Source organism: Macaca thibetana, chromosome X (assembly GCF_024542745.1).
Source record: "Macaca thibetana thibetana isolate TM-01 chromosome X, ASM2454274v1, whole genome shotgun sequence".
NCBI classification, from domain to species: domain Eukaryota; kingdom Metazoa; phylum Chordata; class Mammalia; order Primates; family Cercopithecidae; genus Macaca; species Macaca thibetana.
The window spans coordinates 3,380,370-3,392,398 of NC_065598.1; the positions used below are offsets into that span (position 1 = coordinate 3,380,370).

General features: G+C 38.8%; 1 pseudogene; it reads left to right on the forward strand.

The window, feature by feature from the left end:
• The first annotated feature begins 590 nt into the window (after nt 1–590).
• LOC126946418 (60S ribosomal protein L24-like) lies at nt 591–1,863 on the forward strand (annotated as a pseudogene).
• Nucleotides 1,864–12,029: the final 10,166 nt, after the last annotated feature.

Below are 12,029 nucleotides of genomic sequence, written 5' to 3' on the forward strand. Positions count from 1 at the left end.
GTAATTTGTACTGGGCTCAGCTGGGTGGCTTTTCTTGTCTTGCCTGGACTCCCTCATGATCTGTGGTCAGTTCACAGGTTGGCTGGGGGCTGGAGGGTCTAGGACAGACTCAGGCAAGGTGACAACTCATTTCAGCTTCTAGTGGTTTGAACAAATTCCAGTAGTTTGGTTCAGATTTGTACACATAGGACCCGGGCAGAGGTCCAAGAGCTGAAACATGCAAGATCTTGTGAAGCCCAGGTTTAAAACTGGCATGCTATCCCTTCTGCTGCATGTTGTTGACTAAAGAAAGACAATGCAGGTTCACGGGGAGGGCTAATGCACTTCACTTGTTAATGGGAGGAGTAACAAAGTCATCTTACATAGGGAGGGGCTATGGCAGGTGGCCAGTTTGCAATGAACCACAAATAGTAAAATATACTATTGTTGAGTTCTCTAAAAGTATATTATATTTCATCTCAAAAAAAAAAAGCAATCTAAGAGAAGTGTTGAAATCTCTCTAGAAAAGACCATATAGCTAGATTTTTAGGTTTTCATATTGATTATGATGATACTAAAAAAACTATTGGATTAACTTGGAAATTAACAAAGCACAGTACAGCTATTTTAATGGTGCACTTCCATTATTCATTATATAAAGTATTTAAATCCAGGAACAGATAGTAGGGATTGTCAAATAGAAGCACTTTGAGAGCCATACGGATGTGTCACTAAAGTATCACTTAACTCTAGCCCTTTAATAATGCACACTCATGTTTTTAAGGGAAAAGAGTGAAATAAAATAGAGCATGTAGCTTTCATATAAGGAGAGGGGGAATATAGAAATAGATTTTAACTCAATCAATTCAAGAGTAGGTAGCAAAGAAGAAAATGAAGAGCATTTGGTAAATGGAAGACACAAAATAAGCAGGAGAACATAAGATCCAATATATCAGATATAAGAATAAATGGAGTTCTCTTTGCCATCTTTTCTCCTCCCTTGGAGATGCTGCCATGAATGTGGAGGTTTGCAGTTTCAGAGGGTACAAGATCTACCCCAGACACGGGAGGCGCTATGCCAGGACCAACGATGGGAAGGTTTTCCAGTGTCTTAAAGCAAAATGCGAGTTGGCGTTCCTTTCCAAGAGGAATCCTTGGCAGGTAAACTGGACTCTCCTCTACAGAAGGAAGCACAAAAAAGGACAATTGGAAGAAATTCAACAGAAAAGAACTGGCCAAACAAATTTCAGAGGGCCCTTACTGTTACAATCTCTCGCTGACATAATGGCCAAGAGGAATGAGAAAATTGACGTTAGAAAGGCTCAATGAGAACAAGCTATCGGGGCTCATAAAGAAGCAAAAAAGACTAAGCAAGCAGCTAAAAAGACTGCAATGGCTGCTGCTAAGACACCTATTAGGTTGGTGCAAAAGTAATTGCGTTTTTGCCAAAGGCAGCACCTGGGCAGACGATTGCAAAGCCTGTGGAAGTTTCAGCTCCCCAAGTTGGTGGAAAACGCTAAGCCAGCAGATCAGATTTTAAAGTAAAGATTGGACTATAACTCTAGGTTGTGCTGGAGATTTTATTCTCATTATAGGCATGTTGGGCCTCACATGATCATAGGCGAACTAATAAAGTTAAGAATATAAGAGGTACGTATTTTATTAAAAAGTCTATTTGCTTAGCTGGGGTGTGTCGAGCACATTTTGAAAACTTCTTTGTCTTAACTTTTTGTTTACAAGGCTGTAAGTACTAGGATGTTACATGGATTTGCCTGGCTCGGTGACAAATGCCTGCAGTCCCAACATTTGGGAGACCTAGGCAGGCAGATCGCCTGACCTCAGGAGTTCAAGACCAGCCTGGGCAACATGGCGAAACCCTGTCTCTGCAAAAAGTACAAGCCCTGTTTCTACAAAAAATACAAAAAATATGAAAATGAACTGCAGGTGCATGGTGGCATGCACGTGTAGTTTCAGCTATTTAGAAGGCAGAGGTGGGAGGATCACATGAGCCCAGGAGGTAGAGGCTACAGTGAGTCAAGATTGCACCACTGCACTACAGCCTGGGTGACAGTGAGACCCTGTCTCAAAAATGAAAAAAAAAAAAAAAAAAAAAAAAAAGATGTACTTTTTAGACTATTTTCTAGTTAAATTACCTTTTCCCATGATAGACAAATTTAGTTTATATTGAGTTTGCCTTGTAGTTATTGGTATCTTGCCTATCATTTGCTAATAGGTGAGTCAAAGGTGCTTAAAACTATCAGCTGTATTAATCTGCTCTTGCTTACCAAAAATATGCCTAAATGAAAAGCACGCCTGCTTGAGTAAAGAGTAGCCTTAGCTAGACTCCTAGAGTAGTTTGTTGAGCTGGGGGTTTGCCAGAGCCATGCTACATTGCAAAAATATCTGAATAAACTGCTGATATTCAAGAGATATGTATATTGAAGATGTGATAAAATAGTAGTAATGAAAACTTACCTGTAAAGAATAGGCTTGTCCTTCTACAGAAAGTAGATCGTTTTTAACCTGCCAGCCTGTGCCAAGCTGCAAGGATGCAGCAGTGGACAAATCACAGTGCTCTTTTAGGAAACATCAGAACACTAGGTGAGGGTATCGTCAATGTCAACATTTTCCGCCATCCCCATTCTTTCCAAGGTGATAGAATTAATTTTTCATTCTAGTGCATGTTACATTCAGACAGTTAAGTGTTGCAGGTAAAATGAGTAAGTCCCTTTGGGAACCTGAAAATGGAAACCATATGTAAAATCAATATAAGACATATGTAAAGCTGGGTGCAGTGGCTCATGCCTGTAATCCCAGTACTTTGGGAGGCTGAGGCAGGCGGATCAGTTGAGGTCAGAAGTTTAAGCCCAGCCTGGCCAACATGGTGAAACCTCTTCTCTACTAAAAATACAAAAATTAGCTGAATGTGGTGGCACGTGCCTTAATACCAGCTACTCGGGAGGCTGAGGCAGAAGAATCACTTGAACCCGGGAGGTCAAGGTTGCAGTGAGCTGAGATCATGCCACTGCACTCCAGCCTGGGCAACAAAGGGAGACTCCATGCCCCCACTCCCCCTGTCAAAAAAAGAAAAAAAAATGTAAGGTAATACAGACTTTTGCTCATAAAAGCAAAATGTTAAGATTTTGCTTGGGGATAAAGCTCCCTTTTTTGGTATAGACAATATTAGGTTATATTTAGGAAATTACTGGGAAAATAAAATCATACCCAACTTGATAACTTTTGGATACTAAAATGTCCCCTTAAAAATAAATATATATATAAACAAATAAATGTGAATGGATTAAACTCACCTCTTAAGAGACAGATTTTTTCTAAGAGTGAACAAAAAAATAAAAATTTAAAGAGACACAAGTGGAGCATAAAAAACATAAAAGTTTGAAAATAAATATTAAAAACAGAGAAAATGACGCAAATAAAGCTGGCATAGTAATGTATGAGAAAAACCACTTCCAGGCAGAAATCATTACTGGGGATTACAGGACTCATTGCTCAAACAAAGGAACAATTTACTGGGAAAATATAATAATCTTTAACCTATATGAATCTAATAAAATTGCCCTAAAAGTACAAAGCAAATTGTCATAATTATAGAGAGAAATTAAAAGTCACGACTGTGTAAAAAATTTAATGCTCTCTTGAAATCTGTCAAACAGATTTTTAAAAAAAGAATAACACTGATATCAATACATAGATAATCAGGTTCTTTCCAAGCACAGAGACAAATGGTATAGGATTTGAACAATTAAAGCTACCCAGCATTGAGAATATATCTTTCCAAGTATATATGGCACATTTGCTTAAAGTCACTACCACACTATGTTAAATAGGGTTTTTCTTTTATGAATATTAAATGTGATTGAGATAGCATTCTTTAATTAAAATGCAAAAACAGAAATAATTTATAAGAAGTAGCCTTTTCCACCCACACATTTGGAAAGTAAAATCAAAATTCTAAATAATTCACTCATTAAATACTTAAAACTACAAACAAAATGACAAACTATTTAGCATAGCATCACGTGAAAGTAGCTTGTACCCAAATAGATAATTTGATAGTGAGAGGGAATGTATAACTTTAAATGCATATTCTAGAAAATAAGAACTACTGAAAGTTAATGAATTAAATATTCAACCCAAGAATTTTTAAAGCAGTGAACAAGAAAATCCACAAAAGATATCACAACAAAGCAAATTAATAAAAACAGAAATGAACAAAATACAACACAACAAACAGAAAATTAATAACACAGGAACAGAAAACCAAATACCACATGGGCTCACCTGTAAGTGGGAGCTAAACATTGGGTACTCAGGGACCCAAAGATGGGGACTATAGACACTGAGGGCTACTAGGGGGGAAGAGGCTAGGGGGTGTTGAAAAACTACCTATTGGGTACAATGCTCACTTCCTGGGTGATGGGATCATTTGTACTCCAAACCTTAGTGACATGCCATTTACCCATGTAACAAATCTGCATCTGTATCCCCGAACCTAAAATAAAAGTTTAAAAAAAGATATACAGACAAAAGTAACAGGAAATTAAAACTTGAAAAAATAGAGTGGATAATTAAACCAAAAGCCAGTTTTAAAAAATTACTAATGAAATAGAAAAGTCTGGCAAGATTAAGCAAGAATATAAGAACGCTGAGACCAGTGAACAATATTAAATACAAACAGGGAGTTAAAACTAACAGATAAAGACAAACTGAACATCTTAGAATAGCAGGGGGAAAAAGGCAAATTTCAGTAGATTAAAAAAAATTGAAAGAGTATGTACTGTTTTAAGGATGACATTCAAACAAATTTCTTATTACATTGACTAAACTCTGTGCAATTGAAATATTTCATTACTCAAAGTAGAAAGGAATTATATTTAAGCATCTTAATTGGTGAACAGACTGCCAGAAATTTGAATGATCAACCTACACATCATTTCTAGCTTGAAGCATAATAAATGACTCAAAACAGATCCTGCTAATACATTTAGAGGATATGTTGTTTTTCAGTGTAAGTAGTAAAATAGTTTCATGGGAAATTTATGAGACCAGAAAATTATGTTCTACTTTGGAAAGATTACAAGGCTAAACTCTGTTGTGAGAATGACTGAGACATCCCTTCGTTCAATCTCTTAAAATTTTAACTGAGAAGTACATTGTAGTACATCTTTTCTCCAGATTGGCAACATTTTGTGTGCTTTAATGTGGGTAATAAAATGCCATTATTTAATAATGATGCCACAATCTTACGTTTTTTATATGGCTTAGCATTGTACAAAATGTGTTGACATGTTGAATCTGTTTACCCATTTAATTGATATGTAATTTGTCCACATGACCACTTGCTCCTTCTTCATCATCATATCTAACTATCTATATATTTTTTGAGGCAGGGTCTTGCTCTGTTGCTCAGGCTGGAGTGCAGTGGTGCACTCATAGCTGTCTTCAGCCTCTACCTCTCGGGCTCAAGTAATCCTCCTGCCAGAGTCTTCCAAGTGGCTGGAACTACAGGTGCATCATCATTTTATTTTTTTGTTTTTTGTGGAGACAGTATTTCACCATGTTACCCAGGCTGGTTTCCACCTTCTGGGCTCAAGAGATCCTCCTGCCTGGGCCTCCCAAGGTGCTGGGATCAAAGGTGTGAGCCACCATGCCTGGTCATATTAATATTATAATTTTTTTTCCACAAATGTAAAATCTTAACATAATTAAGGGTGACTGACTTGCTCAAGGTCATATATCTAGAAAGTGTCTAAGTCAGGATTAACTTGAATCTCCTGACACATAGATTAGCATTATTTCCACTAGAAGTTTTCCCATTCTTGGTGTGAGGAGATATTAATCATTTCTTCATGTGTCTAGATCTGTCTAGGTTTTTTTTTTGGTGTGTGTGTGTGTGAGTGTATGTGTGTGGGTGTATTTGTGTGTGTATGTGTGTATATGTGTGTGTGTGTATGTGTGTGCGTATGTGACCCCTTGACTTATCATCCCCTGAAATCTCCAAAACGTAGATCTTGGGTGTTACGAAATATATAAGAACTTTGGTACTCGCTAACCAAAAATTGGAAGATGATGTTAATTTTTCCATCTTTACTATAAAATTCAGCAGTTCAACAGCAACAATAGCAACTGAATAAAGCTAAAAACTGGAGCGGTTAACTTCGTGAGCAAACTGGACTGCAGGCTTGTTATCAGTGGGTGGGTTGGTAGGTACCAGATGAAATATTGAATAAAAGCTATGGTCCAGAAGTCACAAATGGAAGGCACTGAAGACATTACCAAGCAGGGGTGATGGTTGGGCCCACACGACATGCACATCCATAAATAAATCAAGTTCAGCAGTCGTTCTCTCAGTCTTGTTACAAGATATGGTAGGTGGCCAATGTCAGTCCTGCTAGTATCTGGGCTCCAACAGAATACATTGGAAATCTCAATCTAGCTTCTTTAAAATGGAACCAATCCACTGCCTTCAAAAATCTCACCTCCAGGCCAAACACGATGGCACACACCTTTAATCCCAGCACTTCGGGAGGCCCAGGCAGGAGGATCGTTTGAGCCCAGGAGTTTGAGAAAAGTCTTGGCAACATAATGAGACCTTGTCTCTAAAGAAAAATACAAAAATTAGCCAAGTGTGGTGGTACACACTTGTAGTCCCAGTTACTCGGGAGGCTGAGGTGGGAGGATAGCTAGAGTTCAGGAGGTCTAAGTTGCACTGAGCCAAGATCACGCCACTGCACTCCAGCCTGAGAGACAGAGCAAAACCCTGTCAAAAAAAAAAAAAAAGAAAATTCCCAAATCTGAATGGACAAGGAGCTTATATCAAATAATTTTTTTTTTTTTTAGTAAATAGAATAGCCTTATGTTACAGAACACAAGGGTTATTGGGTTTCATTTTCTATGTCAAACCAAGCTTGGCTAAAAGAAACCTCAAAAGGCCACTTAATTCAGAGCTAGTACAGAAAGCACAACATTCAATAAACTCAGCAATGGTGAACATCAAATAATTTGCTGTGGCAATAAAAAAAATTATTTTATTTAAAACTTTGAAGTTCACGGGTGCATGTGAATGTGACATAGGTAAACTTGTGTCATGTGGGTTTGCTGCCCAGATTATTTCATCACCTAGGTACTAAGCTTAGTACCCATTAGTTATTTTTCCTGATCCTCTCCCTCCTCCCTCCACCCTCTGAAAGGCCCCAGTGTGTGTTGCTCCCTTCTATGTGTCCATGTGTTCTCATAATTGATCTCCCACTTATCAGTGGGAACATGTGATCTTTGGTTTTGCTGTTCCTGCACTAGTTGGCTGAGGATAATGGCCTCCAGCCCCATCCATGTTCCTGCAAAGGACATGATCTTGTTCTTGTTTATGGCTGCAAAGTATTCTACGGTGTCTATGTACCACATTTGCTTTATCTAGTCCATGTTGATGGGCATTTAGGCTTATTCCCATTCAAATGCAATCATGGTGCTAACATAGTGCTATGAGATCTTGATATTTGCCAAAATATAAAATAGAACATGAGATGTTTTTGGAAAGAAATGCCTATTGTGGAGTGGGAGGCATTTATGTGAAGCCTTTTATGTGTGATAGTAGCCAAGACAGAGCTAAAAACAAATGTGTACTGTTACTTTCTCCATTCAAAGACAATGGTGCTATTGTATAAACAGAGAAGACCAAGTACCACTGATGGTTTGAGCTAGTTTAAATGGTTAGAAAAGTCAGAAGATGTAAATTAAAGTTTCGTTCTGGTCTTTCAAAACCTTCAGTAAACTGAAATCCTACTGAGCCATCCCACCCTTCTTACTGCTCACCCTAATACCATCTTCGGAATATACATCCTCTATCTTCTACTGTGATGTCTTTACATTGTATTACTCTTCTGTTACTGTGTATCAAATATCTGGAAATGTACAAACTTATTTTTTTTGAGACAGGGTCTTGCTCTGTCAATTAGGCTGGAGTGCAGCGGCAAGATCACAGCTCACTGCAGCCTTGACCTCCCGAACTCACGTGATCTTCCTGCCCCAGCCTCCCAAGTAGCTGGGACTACAGGCATGTGGCACCATGCCTGGCTAATTTTTGTATTTCTTGTAAAAATGGGGTTTTGCCAAGTTGCCCAGGCTGGTCTCGAACTCCTGGACTCAAGCAATTCATCCACTTCAGCCTCCCAAAGTATTGGGATTGCAGGTGTGGGCCACCATGCCCCGCCAGGCTATGTCTTTTCTGGAAACCCAACTAAAGAAAGGATTGCATTCAAGCTCCCTTAGGTAGTCGGAAAAGTCCATTTACTGGGAAAAGTCCACTCTAGGAGCTTAGTGTAGTCCCCCACCGACAGTCAGCAAGAAAGCACAAGACTGAGGTCTCTGTTTTCTTGCTGACTGTTGGCCAGGGACCACACTCAGTTCCTTCCTAGAGGCTGACCCCGGGTCCTTGCCCTGTGGACCCCTTCACAGGGAGTTTTAAGCATGGCTGTTTGCTTTTTCAAAGTCAGCAAGAGAAAGGCCAGAAAGAGAATCTCAATTAATTTGAATCTCTCCCTCAGGGAAGGCTTGAAACTGTTTGTTTTTAAAGACTCACCTGATTAGGTGGGGCACACTCAAAATCATCTTAAAGTCATGACTCAAAGTTAGTTGATTAGAGACCTTAATCACACGTTCAAAATCTCTTTATTTGCCCATCAATGGTAGGCTGATGAAAGAAAATGTGGTATGTATACACCATGGAATACTATGCAGCCATAAAAAAGACTGAGCTAATGGCTTTTGCAGGAACATGCATGGAACTGGAGGCCATTATCCTTAGCAAATTAATGTAGGAACAGAAAGACAAATACTGCATGTTCTCACTTATATGTAGGAACTAAATGATGAGAACATGTGGATGCATAGTGAGGAACAACACACACACTGGGGCCTACTTGAGGGTGGAGGGTGGGAGGAAGAACGGGATCAGGACAAATAACTAATGGGTAGTAGGCTTAGAAACTGGGCGATGAAATAATCTGTATAACAAACCCCATGACACAAGTTTACCTACGTAACAAACCCTCACGTATGCCCCGAACCTAAAGTAAAAGTTTAAAAAAATAGCAAACATGCTCTTACCATGTGGCATCCCCCACCAAAAAAACCCAATAAAATCTCTTTACCTTTGCCATATAATATACCTTAATCAAAGGATTGACTAGCCCATTATATCCTTAGCATCCATAGCAGGAGGTAGAAATCGTGGGGAGCATCTTAAAAATTCTTCCGACCACTGCCCACCTCTGACCACTAATGGTATACATCCTTTTCAAACACAAAATGCATTCACATCCTTCAATCCTCCCAGGAGTCTCCTCTTACTCTTCTTGAAAGGATGTCACCCTCTATCTCTAAGTTGTTCTTGAGTCCCCAACTTACATTGGCTTCAATTTTTAAAAATTTTATTTTTCACAATAAATTGAGTCATGTATGATTTTCTCCCTCGCTGCTTTGAGGGTAGAAACATTCCTTGTGTTTCTTTGGCAGATCACAGAAACTAAAATGTAGCTCAGTAAAATTGTGTACAACTCACAAATACTTGTTCATCGACTGGACAATTTTGCAGGGTGAGACTGCAAAAATTAAGGGCCCCTAAAAATAATAAACTTAAGAGATGGAACAAATATGTAAGAAAGAGCCATGAAAACTAAATTCTCACGTAATTCACAATGGCTGAAATGCTTAGGATATTATATTATTCTAATGCAGTCTAAAAAATTCTAATATGTATATTAATGATCTCATTATGATGTTGAGATTAATAGGTATATTAATGATATCAAGGTGAGGGAAAATTGTGAGCTATGTGAGATGTTCTTCAAGTATCAGCAACTTCATAGTTGAGATAATCCAATAGGGAGATACAGTTTTAAAAAGTCTCTTGAGATGGAGCGTTAAAATCTTTGATACAGAGAACAATTCTGCAAAACTGTGAATTAGAAACTCTCCACCCCTCTCTGTGGCATCTCCAGATTGTTTTAATACATGTGCATTCACAAACAGCCAAAAAACAAACGAATATTTCACAGGGTTGATTAGTGTTTGCCTTCGATAAAAAGAAAAAAAAATTGGGAGCGATAGAGGGAGCTCTTGCCCTATGGAAGACAGATACCAAAGCAGTCCTGCATGGTTCTTTCCCACTTGGACAAAAATAAATAAATAAGAATGAAAAAAACCCCCGACAGTTAGAAAATAAGAGCTACTATTATTCTCAGTAACTGGATGATCACAGCCTGCCCTGCTGAGGTTGGCAAAGGCTCTGTGGGTTTGCTTTCCTGGAGCCGTAAGTGTTCAGGGAGCAAGCAGTGCAGGGCTGAGCTGCCCAAGTCAGCAGCCTAATTAATCTCGCAGGCTCAGTGGGGACTTTTGGGTTTAATCATTAGCTGCAAGGGTGAAGCTGGACGCGTGTGTTCACGCTGAGGCAAAATGAGGGCCGAGCAAACAGGGGTAAGTGCATGGGTCTGCATGTGTCAGAGAGATGAGGAAGGAAAATAACTTGGACATCCATTATCAAAGGCAAAACAAACCTGGCAGACCTGTTTCACCACCTTCCAATCAATACATCTTATCTATTCAAATTTTCTGCACGCTGCACCAACATTCGTTTGCTGATCAGATTCTAGAATGTGTGCACCTGTGCGTCAAAATGAAGGCATGGTCTTCCCCGCACTTTGGGGAAAAGGGCATCGTTGCCGTCAGACGCTTGATACGAAAGATTAGTTCTAGCCAAGTATTCAAAACTCTAGCAAGTGAATATAAATGCACTGTTTTTGTTTGTTCTTTGTGTTTTTATCCTTACATCTGGTGGGACATTTTCTTGAGTAGCTTTTTTTTTTTTTAAAAAAAAAAACACAAACCAGTTTTATTGAGGTATAATTGATCTGCAAAAGAGGCACATATTTACTGTATACAATTTGATGAGTTTGGACATATGTGTGCACCCGTGTTACTGTTGGGACTGCTGTTGTGAAACCTCGGTTCTTGTCTTCTTAGTTTCAAAGAATTTAAATAACAGACACACAGCAAAGGAGATGCAGCATAGAATAATTTATTGCAAAGGAAAAAGAATATTTTGAAAGTTTGGTGCAGAATAGACAGTACACCCTGAGAGAGAGAAATTTCAGGGTGGGATTCTCATAAGGGTGAGAGAGTAATGATTATTCATAGAGAAACTCCCTTTATGGGAGTCTTACATGATGATTCATAAGGAGGTGGAAAGAAGTGTTGCTAGTAAGCATGTTCTGGGTGGTCCTCTGGGTGCACATGCGCAGTAGCTGTACATGCTTGTTCATGGACTGCAGGTCTCATTAGCATCTTATATCTCTACCCGCAGGTGTGCTTTTTACTATTAAAATGAGAAAAGGGTCAGTTTGAGTACAGGTAAAATAAAAATGCACGCGGTCTCTAGAAGGGAAAGTCCCTACTGAAGATAGCTTAGCTTGAATGAGCTCAATGACAATGCAAATGCTGAGGTTTATTGTGTTGACTGTACAGTCACCAGAGTTGCTGTGTCCCAAGGACACTGTCACTTTCTTTAATACTATCATCACTATCAAGATAAGAAACATATCCATTACCTCCAAAAGCTTTTTCTGTCCCTTTTTCTTTTTTGGATTTTTCTTGAGTGTGTGTGTATATATGTGAGGACTAAGCTCTGATTTCTTATCTTGCCCAAATTCCTATCTCAAGAGTCTGGGAGTCATGCCCTAAAAGCCATAAATTCTCATCAGATGAGTTTTATTTAACCCTATATATTGTGACTTACCTTCCAATCTGACTCTAGCATAATGTAACATGGCAAAGAAGAAAATAAAAATATTTTATCCCAAAACATGTTTCTTTGCCGTATTTTGAAATGAACTTGCAAAGCCATCCTTTGTAGGGGAAAATGTGCATCTGTAAAGAATCTCTATTCACATAGCTAGATCTTTTTCTTCCAGGCCCTCCTAATCCTGAAGAGATTAACTGAGAGTCTAGCACCTTTTAAAGGGTCTGAATAGGAAATG